Below are 10983 nucleotides of genomic sequence, written 5' to 3' on the forward strand. Positions count from 1 at the left end.
TCTGTTTTATACATTTCTGTATGTCTCTGATAAATTGGTGTAGATTAGATATAGATTACTGGAACTAATCTGAACCGGACAAGACTATCCAGTTTTAACAGGTTGTCTTGAAGCAAGGAAAATTGTCTCTCTCAGGGAATGTAAATGAGGTGACCACGACAGAATCCAATTATCACTGATAATTGCTCCACGGAAAGAAGTCCAGCTCAGGGTTTTCCAGTATTATGGGGAATCTTCATGGAAATACCGGAAAATGACGCTCAATCATTTTTTTCAATCAGGAAGGAAATGTGCTTTATGGTTGGATGATGATATTTACATGAAATCAGATGTCCACAGGTTGCATGCATCCATATTGCAGGATTGATTTAGCTCAGCAGTACGAATGTATATTTAGCTTGTCAGCATGGCTTACTGTAATCTTTCAATCCTGTCTGACACAGAGACTAAGAGAGAAAGTGAAATGTTTAAGATCTCACTTGAACATTCAGCATGTACCTTATCTCAAGCTGTTCCAGCCTAAATGTGTGTTTTGACTTTTGGCTGCTTCACAGATTAAAGGCAGCATTGAAATTTTCATTTTTGGGTTAACTAGGCCCTATTCCTTGAAGTGTCTTAAAGGTATGGTCAACAGATACTTCTCAAGTCTAGAATGAACTGTGAATGAAAAAAGTTCTGAATGGGAGGAGAGAACACAGTGCGCTTTGTTGCGGTAGAGCAAGAGGAAAACCTTGGACCGTGCCTGCGGAGGACAGGAACGTCCTGCTCCCTCGTTCGCCACAGTAACGCCTGAGGAGAAGCAGATGTGGGAGCGGGAGACAATTAAGAGCCTGCGGCCAGCCGATCAGAAGCGAGGGAGAGGGGAAGAGAGGGAGGGAGAAGATAGAGGATGTGGTTAAGTTATTGCTTCTAACTGCTGAGGCTGCGAAACCACACACACGCACACAATCATGTTGGAAATCTGTTGTTCCCTCCTTTTTTGGATGTTTATTTTCTTTAGATGGCCATTTGACTCGTCATGTTGCCCTCTTTGCCTCATTACCACATTTCCTGTGCCGAATATTCCTTATGCTGGTGTGGAATGTCTTAATGTAAAAAGTTTTATCACCAGTACCTGTTTACATAATTATCATTTGATGTAATTTGATGTTGCACACTTTTCTCAGAATTGCTGAGATTCCATTATAAACTCAAACATTTCTCTTCAAATTCTTTCAAGACCAAATTATCTGAATTATCCACAAAAAATTTAACTCCATTAAGTCTCCTGAGCATCTTCTTTCTTTTGGGACTATAAAATATGTTACTTAATTTACAGAAAAAGACAGTGGCAATTGATAATTAAACCACTAAAAGCAATATATATAGCCCCCCAAAAGTTTTTGGACATGTAAGGCACACTTAAAAATGTATGAGTTTCATTGCATTAGATAACAATACAGTATATCAAATGAAATAATGTTTATTTTAAAGAAATAAAGCACAAGCAAACTTTTCAAGCAAAGCATTTCACAGAATGAAGTTTGATGAAATTTTAAAACACTAGATAAACTAGAAAAGTATTTGTGCATTTTTGTCGTTGTCAAACTTGAGTGGAAAATGTCCACCGTACCAGTTTACATTATTACTGTCGATTTAACATTGTAATTTAGTGTGATACATTTGAGCAAAAATAATGCATAAAAAAAAAAAAAAAAAAAAGAACAATCAAGCCACCTTAATAAGGGATTTTCTTCAGGCTTGAAGTGCAATCATGTTTTTTTCAATTCTCAGTCAGCAGGGGGCAGTTAGTGCAGCTCCTGCTGTACAGGCTACAAATCAACAGCTGATCAACGACAGCTGGATGGAGCAGAGTGCAGGGGTCTAGAAATGTGTTTTGTTTTTTAACAAGTTTAAACTACATTTAGCATCCCAAAATTATGCTGTTTATGGTTATAGACGCTGAAAACCAGCGTAATGCTGCACAACCACAATGAGATCTTTCTGATGCATATGTACAGACGGAACGCAAGACAGCTCCCTGTGAGAACATCTCGTAGGTGTCTCAGACAGAATAACAAACTCAATTGCAAGATGGATATCTGTGGACTATGATAGGCATTTATTCAATGATGTGGAAATAAACCAAACAATATTGACTTCTAAAGCCACTTTTTGTAATGTCTTATCCAGGGGTTTTCAAACTGGGGTCCGGGAACCCCCCTGGGGGATGCAAAGGGGTTTTAGGGTGACTGCAGAAAAAAATAAATCATTAAAAGTGTAAGAATATAAGGAAAAAGTTTGGCAATAATGAATTTGACATTATTTCAGCTTAATTCTATAATAAGATTAATCATGATTATTTTATTATATTGACAGCCACGGTTTTATAGGTTTTTTGAATCGAACAGATCATGATATATACAGTATATATATATATATATATATATATATATATATATGTACTACCGGTCAAAATTTTTGAAACACTTGACTGAAATGTTTCTCATGATCTTAAAAATCTTTTGATCTGAAGGTGTATGCTTAAATGTTTGAAATTAGTTTTGTAGACAAAAATATAATTATGCCACCATATTCATTTATTTCATTATAAAACAAAAATGTAATAAAAAAAAAAAAAATGTTTTTGAAATTGATGACTTGGACCAAATAATAAAGAAAAGCAGCCAATAATTGCCCAACATAGATGGGAAAAAGCATCCCAGGGTGATACCTCAAGAAGTTGGTTGAGAAAATGTCAAGAGTACATGTCTGCAAATTCTAGGCAAATGCTGACTACTTTGAAGATGCTAAAATATAACACAGTTTTGATTTATTTTGGATTTTGTTTAGCCACAACATAATTCCCATAGTTCCATTTATGTTACTCCATAGTTTTGATGACTTTACTATTATTCTTAAATGTGAAGAAAAAAAAATTATAATAAAGAATGAGTAAGTGTTTCAAAACTTTTGACTGGTATTGTATATATATATACAGTGTACATACTGTATATATACACATGTATATACTGATGAGCCAAAACATTATGACCACTCGAAGAAGTGAATAACGTTGATTGTCTCCTAACAAGGGCACATGTCAAGGCCTGGGTAGAATAGATGGTAAGCGAACAATTAGTTCTCATGTCAACATGTTGGATGCAGGAGAAATGGGCAGGAATACAGACCTGAGCGACTTTGACAAGGGCCAAATTGTTATGGCCAGATGACTGGGTCTGAGAATCTCTTGGTCTGGAAATGGTTTGAGGAACATGATGAAGAGTCCAAGGTGTTGCCCTGGCCTCCAAATTCCCCAGATCTCAATCCAATTGAGCATCTGTGGGATGTGCTTGACCAACAAGTCCGATCCATGGTGGCTCTACCTTGCAACTTACAGGACTTGAAGGATCTGCTTCTAATGTCTTAATGCCAGATACCACAGGACAGCTTTAGGGGTCTGCTCTGTTTTTGCGGAAGACCAACAGCAAATACGTAAGGCAGGTGGTCATAATGTTTTGGCTCATCAATTATATATATATATATATATATATATATATATATATATATATATATATATATATATACAGTGTATATACTGTATATATACTATATACTATATACCAGAACGGTTATCTGAGTTACCGTAGACTTTGTCAGTTCTAACCAGTCTGGCCATTCTCTCTTGACCTCTCTCAATAACAAGGCATTTCCGTCAACAGAGCTGCCGCTCACTGGATATTTTTTTTTTGTTACTGGCACCATTCTGAGTAAATTCTAGAAACTGTTGTGTGAAAATCCCAGGAGATCAGCAGTTCCAGAAATACTCAAACCAGCCCATCTGGCACCAACAATCATCCATACGATTATCTAATCAGCCAATCGTGTTGCAGCAGGGCAGTGCATAAAATCATGCAGATACAGGTCAGGAGCTTCAGTTAATGTTCACATCAACCAGCAGAATGGGGAAAAAATTTGATCTCAGTGATTTGGACTGTGGCATGATTGTTGATGCCACATGGGCTGCTTTGAGTATTTCTGTAACTGCTGATCTCCTGGGATTTTCATGCACAACAGTCAGTAGAATTTACTCAGAAAGGTGCCAAAAACAAAAAACATCCAGTGAGCGGCAGTTCTGCGGATGGAAATGCCTTGTTGATGAGAGTGGTTAACAGAGAATGGCCAGACTGGTTTGAACTGATAAAGTCTATGGTAGCTCAGATAACCACTCTGTACATTTGTGGTAAGAAGAACAGCATCTCAGATTGCTATTCTACGATGCGGGTTGGTGCTGTTTTGATGGCACAAAAGGGACCTACAGAATATAAGGCAGGTGGTTTTAATGTATATGTTATATATATATATATATATACACACACACACACACACACACACATATATATATATATATATATATATATATATATATATATATATATATATATATATATATATATACATACCCACACCATGGTCTGTTTGAATACTTGATTCTGATTGGATGGAATGCGTGCGTTAATCCATTTAAAGCACAGGTAGTTGCAGTCAGTTTTAATCACCATTCTATATTAATTTTATTTAATATTTAATGAAAGTTTTATGCCTCTGTTCAAATGATCGTCAGACATGAAAATAGTCTCAGAGCTTGGATTAACCATCCCACCATAAAACAACATCATCAAGTCATGCAGTGCCATCTTGAAATCAACTGTGAAGTGCTACAGGAGACATGGAAAAGACAACAGTGTTAGACAGTCCCATCTTAATCACCCAAAGAGCTTGTTAGGAAAGTATGGTTTGACATCAGCTGTTTTGCATGGAAGGGGAAAGAAGGTAACCTAGAACATTAAATGCATCTTTCACTGACCGGCAAGATGAGGCGAGACGATTTAAATTGTAATATGATAAACATTATCTAAAATTGCTGCCCTGCTCAGCATGAGCACTAGCGGGCCGCCCACACTCACACATCACTGACTGAAGCTCTGAATGGTGACTGTTTCATGACACGCAGCCTTTGCAGTGTAATAATCATGCAAGGCCACATCGCAATTTTATTATTAATTCAATCAGTCATGCAACCTTACCATATCAGTGTTTCAGAGGTCAAAGTCTGCATAGCACTACTACTTTATCACTATTTTAGCACTACTTTATCTCTCTGTCTGATTTAGAATGGGCAGAACTCTAGATCTAACAACCCCATAGACAAAGTGAACCGTTATTTTTTATCCTTCCAGTCAAAATTTGCACTGTAAAAATCAACGACAGCTGTAACTGTGTTCTTCACCCCCACATAGCTGCTTTTATATTTTAGGAAGGGGGTCCCTCACAAGGATATTAGCATATTTGGGGGTCCTTGCCATGAAAATCTTTGAAAACCCTTGGTCTAATCAGTGCTTTACTCGTCTGCCACAAAAATGTAATGTCTTTAAATTATCTGAATTATGAAATATTTGTTACATGTTATATTTATAATTACTTACATTTATTTATTTAATTATTTTTATTTGGGGGCCGTTTTTGAGGAAACATTGATACCTGTATATGTAATTAATTTGATTAATGAATTGGCATATCATGTTATTAATTTGATAAAAAAAAATGCTGATGCCATTTGCTTTGATATTTTATATTTATTATCTAAAGCAATGACGTTCGTAAAGTTTCAAGTGCGGCTTACGTGTTCAAACACTTTTTGGGCCACTGCATCTATGGCTGACACTTAACTGCACAGAAGTTTGACTTGTAAAGGCCAGTCTGTAATGCATGCTCATCTTTGTCACATCAGAGGCACCCTGAATCAAAGAGAACATATGGAAATGGTTATGTATAGCCTGACTAGAGACAAAATCTGACTTGAAAGAAAGTGACTTTGCCCCTTCTCTTCAAATGGCTTCTTTAACCCAAGCTACCCTTGCAGTTGTCATCTGTTCCATGTCTCACTCCAATCCATTTGAACCACGAGACTTTCCAAAATGTCATTAATAACAAATGACAGGCCTCGCCGCTGGTTGACATGCACCATCTCTGTTTTGAAAACCGCATGTTTATGTCAGGCCCCTTAAAACATTTGAAAAAATGGTGAATAGAGGATGTTAAGTAATCAAAATGCATTTATGAGATGTGTTTGGCTACAGCAGTTGTCAGGAATGTGAACTTTAGGCAGAAGTGTCATGCTCCATCAATTTTAAGAATAAGTGGATTTTCAGTACAAAAAAAAAAAAAAAAAAACCTTTGATAATTATGTTGTAGGTTTAAAAAAAAGTTGTGTTTGTCTAAACACTGTGGCAGAAATCACACATTCACATGTTTAAATCTGGTTATTTCTAAGTTGCACCCTCTGCAGATAATTTGCTTTTCCATATGATGAAAATGCATGACAATCACTGATTGTCAAGTTTAGATGCAATTTTGATTTATTAAAAAAATCTCATTCAAAGCAATAAATAAGAACTTTGTGGAGCCAGCTCTGTGTATTAGCTCAGTATGAAAGTGTAAGTCTCTTATTGTGTAAAACTATTTATGAATGTCAATTGTCACATTATCTTCACCTTTTCGCCTTTTTTTTTTTTTTTTTTTGATCGAACTAGCATCGGTTATATTATCGTAGAATCGTGGGGGAGGACAAGCAATTAGTTTCCATAAAATGAATGGGGATTGCAGAAGAAAAGAGAAGTAAAAAAAGTGAAGTATATGTTAATACTGCCTAATGATAGCAATATCTGTGCTTCAAGGAAGTGACTCATCCATATAAACTACTCTAAGAACAGTCATCCATTTTGACATCATCCTTCTGTAAATGCCACGTGGATATTTAGGGCATATTACTATTTCATAAAAAGTTTAGGTCAGTTGCCTTATGTGCTTTTCCGCAGGTGTTACGTATGAGTACATGCAACAGGAAAGAGTGAAAGCCTTTAGTCATTTCGATGAAGGCCCTCCTACGCTGTATGTGTTTAAAATGAATTGCAAAAGTTTTGCAGTTTTTTTCACTTTTGACTGCTTGAAATCTTAAAACATGAAACGTCTTCAAACTATGTTTCATCTGCATTACAACACCACATGTCCTGGAATTAAGATCTGGTCATGGTATTTTGGTTAACCAACTTTGACATGATGAAATGAATTGATGATTTTTCAGTTTTTGGAGAAAAAGTTGGATAAGCTCGGATTTGATAATGTTATATGTTTGATAGCAGTCAGTTAACTTTGAATTTATAGAAATTAAAATTCTCAAATAATAACCAGTTTGGTAATAAAATCTAATAAAGTTACTGTAAGATCTTAAAATGAATGACAGTTTTGACCTTCAGACTGACACTCTTCTGCAGAATTGTGTTCCCCTGTCACTCCTCCTTTCCATCAGATCCAAAAATAGAGACTTAAAACTCAATTGTTCTCTAAAATGCTTGGTTTGATGGTAATGTCAGCAGTATAAAGCACAATGTGGTTCTGGAAGTATTCATTTTCTCCATAGGGGAATTGATTATTTATTGAATTGATAGCTTCTAAACCTTTAAATACAGACCTAGTGAGAGCTTGGAGGTTGTTAAAAAATTGTATAAAAATAAGATAAGATGTTAAAAATCGTGTTTAATCCTGGTGAAGAACTACACTACCCATGAGGTAGAAAGATCCACCAATCAGAGAACAAACTGCAGCAAAAGAGGTCTGCAGCGACCGCCCACTCATGTCACACTGTGAATGATGCAAGTCGGTCTTCCTACACTCTCACTTACTTATACTTACTTGTATTGTTATGCTACTTATGCATTTGCAAATACCTGAATATTTTGCAATAAACCTAAAATACATTGTTTCTATACTGAATATCAACAACTTTTAATCAATAGTTTTATCTTTTTCATCATTTTTAATTAAATTATTCGTCATTGGTTATGCCTTATGGGATTGTAGTTCATTCCCTCATTAAACATGTAAAATACACAGTCTTTGTCGTTGTGTCCAGTATTCTTTTTTCTTGTTTATTTTTATTTATTTATTTTTGCATTAAATCAAAGTTTGTAATGTTGTTATTCACCTCAGCTGGTTGGTTTGGTTCTTTGCTTAGAACTTTTTTTATGGAGGTTTTATAAAATCCAAATACTTGGGAAAAATACTTCCGGAACCAGGGTGGCTGTAAAACTGTTGCAATCTATTGGGGACAGTAGTTTTGTAGACAAAAATATAATTGTGCCACCACATTAATTTATTTAATTACAAAACTAAAATTTAATAATATAATAAAAAAAAAAAGTTTTTGAAATTGATGACTTGGACCAAATAATAAAGAAAAGCAGCCAATAATTGCCCAACATAGATGGGAAAAAGCATCCCAGGGTGATACCTCAAGAAGTTGGTTGAGAAAATGTCAAGAGTACATGTCTGCAAATTCTAGGCAAAGGGTGACTACTTTGAAGATGCTAAAATATAACACAGTTTTGATTTATTTTGGATTTTGTTTAGTCACAACATAATTCCCATAGTTCCATTTATGTTATTCCATAGTTTTGATGACTTTACTATTATTCTAAAATGTGAAGAAAACAAAATTATAATAAAGAATAAGTAAGTGTTTCAAAACTTTTGACCGGTAGTGTGTGTGTGTGTATATATATATATATATATATATATATATATATATATATATATATATATATATATATATATATATATATATATATATACCGATCAGCCACAAATAAAACCACCTGCCTGATATTGTGTAGGTCCCCCTCGTGCCACAAAAACAGCGCCAACATGCATCTCAGAATAGCATTCTGCCCCTCACTGGATGTTTTTTAGTTTTGGCACCATTCGGAGTAAATGCTAGAGACTGTTGTGTGTGAAAATCCCAGGAGATCAGCAGTTACAGAAATACTCAAACCAGCCCATCTGGCACCAACAATCATGCCACGGTCCAAATCACTGAGATTACATTTGTTCTCCATTCTGATGGTTGATGTGAACATTAACTGAAGCTCCTGACCCGTATCTGCATGATTTTATGCACTGCACTGCTGCCACACGATTGGCTGATTAGATGTGTAGATGTACAGGTGTACCTAATAAATTGCCTGGGGAATGTATATTTTACATGCAAAGTAGGGTTTTCCTGCTTTAAATCTTTTCATACATTTACTGTTTAATATTTACTATTTACTATGAAAAGTAAATTCTATGTGGGGGACAAGGCCAAAATAGTGACATTCTTCAAATCGAACATTCTTAAAACATTTTTAAAAATTATTAATAAAAGTAATCTAAGAGACACAGTATAGTTAAGTTAAAAGCTATGATAATTCCTCTATTAAAACTACAGTATTATTTATTTATTTATTTTTATTTTTGTCTGGTTTGGTTTAGTTCTTGTTTCAACCATTTTTTCCCTTTAAAATCTTTGAAGGAGGCAGTAAAGTTCCATTAATTAAAGAATCAGCCCTCTGACATCTTTACTGTTTAACAGCATGGGTTAAATCAATGTCTTTCTAGCAAGTCAGTCCACTGTCATCCATCTTTGGAACGCTCTCGGGAGGCTATTTCCAGTCATGCCAGTGTAGCTCCTATCTACTTGAATGGGGGAACACCGAAATCTCAAAAACGGTTGGTCAAGTTTATGATCAAAGAACACATTTCAAATCAGCAATTCAATTTGAAATTGGAATCATAAATTGTACTTCTTTACCTTATATTAAAAAATAGAAACACACAAACATGCTAAAACACAATTTTCCAGGCTTGTATAGCTAATGCGCATGTATGTTAGCGAGTTGATTGACAAACGATGTCTGTATCTAAAAGGCGATTGGCTCTTTTACCTATAAGGCGGGACTTCCTTTCTACATCCATTGACCATTGGGTGCTAGAGCTTATTGATTGGATGTTCCAATTGCTCCCATTCATTTTAATAGAAGTGATCCATCTCTGCTAAATAATCTCTGGTTAAATTGTGCAGAAACGACTGGAACTGGAGTTCCATGAAAAAATAATGATATAAAAAACTGTTTGTTTGTCAATCCATTCCATTTTGTATGTGCATGCTCCACTTTTCTGTGGTTTCATTGCACACATTCCAGCTCCACTGATTGCTAAATTAGTTTTTAATTAGATTTTAATTTGCTTTTAATTCATAACATTAAGTTTTATGCTCCTCTCTAGTCAGTGACAAACTCTGGCATAGGTTACGTAGGTATTCTCCTAGAGCAGCATGTGAACCCAACTCTCAGACACACAGCCCACATCTCTATCATTCATCCACAGCCCACTCTCCTTTCTAAATAAATCACAAAATAAAATTCAACCCAGTGCACCCCCATTACTGATATATAGGGGCCCCGAAAGTATTTGGATACTATCAAACCAAAAGTATTTAAACAATATCAAGCAACATTTTAGAAACTACTACAAAATCACTGCAGATTGTTTTTGTTGGTTTTATTTGTTCTTGCTGTTTCCACACAGGCCCTGAAGTGCGGTTACGCAGTTTTTAATTCAGCAAACCGATTCCTCCTCCTGTGACTGGCAAGCAGAGTGTCCAGGTTCTCAGAGACACCCTGGGATACAGTGATGATGTCAAAAAGTATCTTCTGGCCTCACAGACTGTTACTCAGAACGATGTGCACTGATGAAAGAATATGGGATGGGAAACACCTCAGGCTATGGTAAATACTGCTGAACCACACAGTCCTCTAATGATCGATCAGCATGCCAATAACATAAGCACTGCCTTCCCTCTTGACTCCGTGGTGATAATAATGTGATTAATCATATGAATGTCCATCAGAGAGGAAACTGCAAATGTGAAAATAATGACATAATGACACATTCAGTTCACATACAAGAATCCCCGCTGCCAAATGACGTCCTTTCGAGCATTATTTTGATTTTACACTATCCGTAATGTAAACACAAATTATTTCACTGTCTGAATGATCAATAATACGCACACCTTTAAAGTACTATTTCACCCTCATGTTGTTCCAAAACATATGACAAAAGATG

The 10983-nt window shown here is 35.6% G+C and overlaps 1 pseudogene; it reads left to right on the plus strand.

Moving 5' to 3' along the window:
* Positions 1–10607, plus strand: part of LOC127434212 (succinate--hydroxymethylglutarate CoA-transferase-like) — a 164022-nt pseudogene extending 153415 nt beyond the window's left edge.
* Positions 10608–10983: the final 376 nt, after the last annotated feature.

Source organism: Myxocyprinus asiaticus, chromosome 44 (assembly GCF_019703515.2).
Source record: "Myxocyprinus asiaticus isolate MX2 ecotype Aquarium Trade chromosome 44, UBuf_Myxa_2, whole genome shotgun sequence".
NCBI lineage: Eukaryota > Metazoa > Chordata > Actinopteri > Cypriniformes > Catostomidae > Myxocyprinus > Myxocyprinus asiaticus.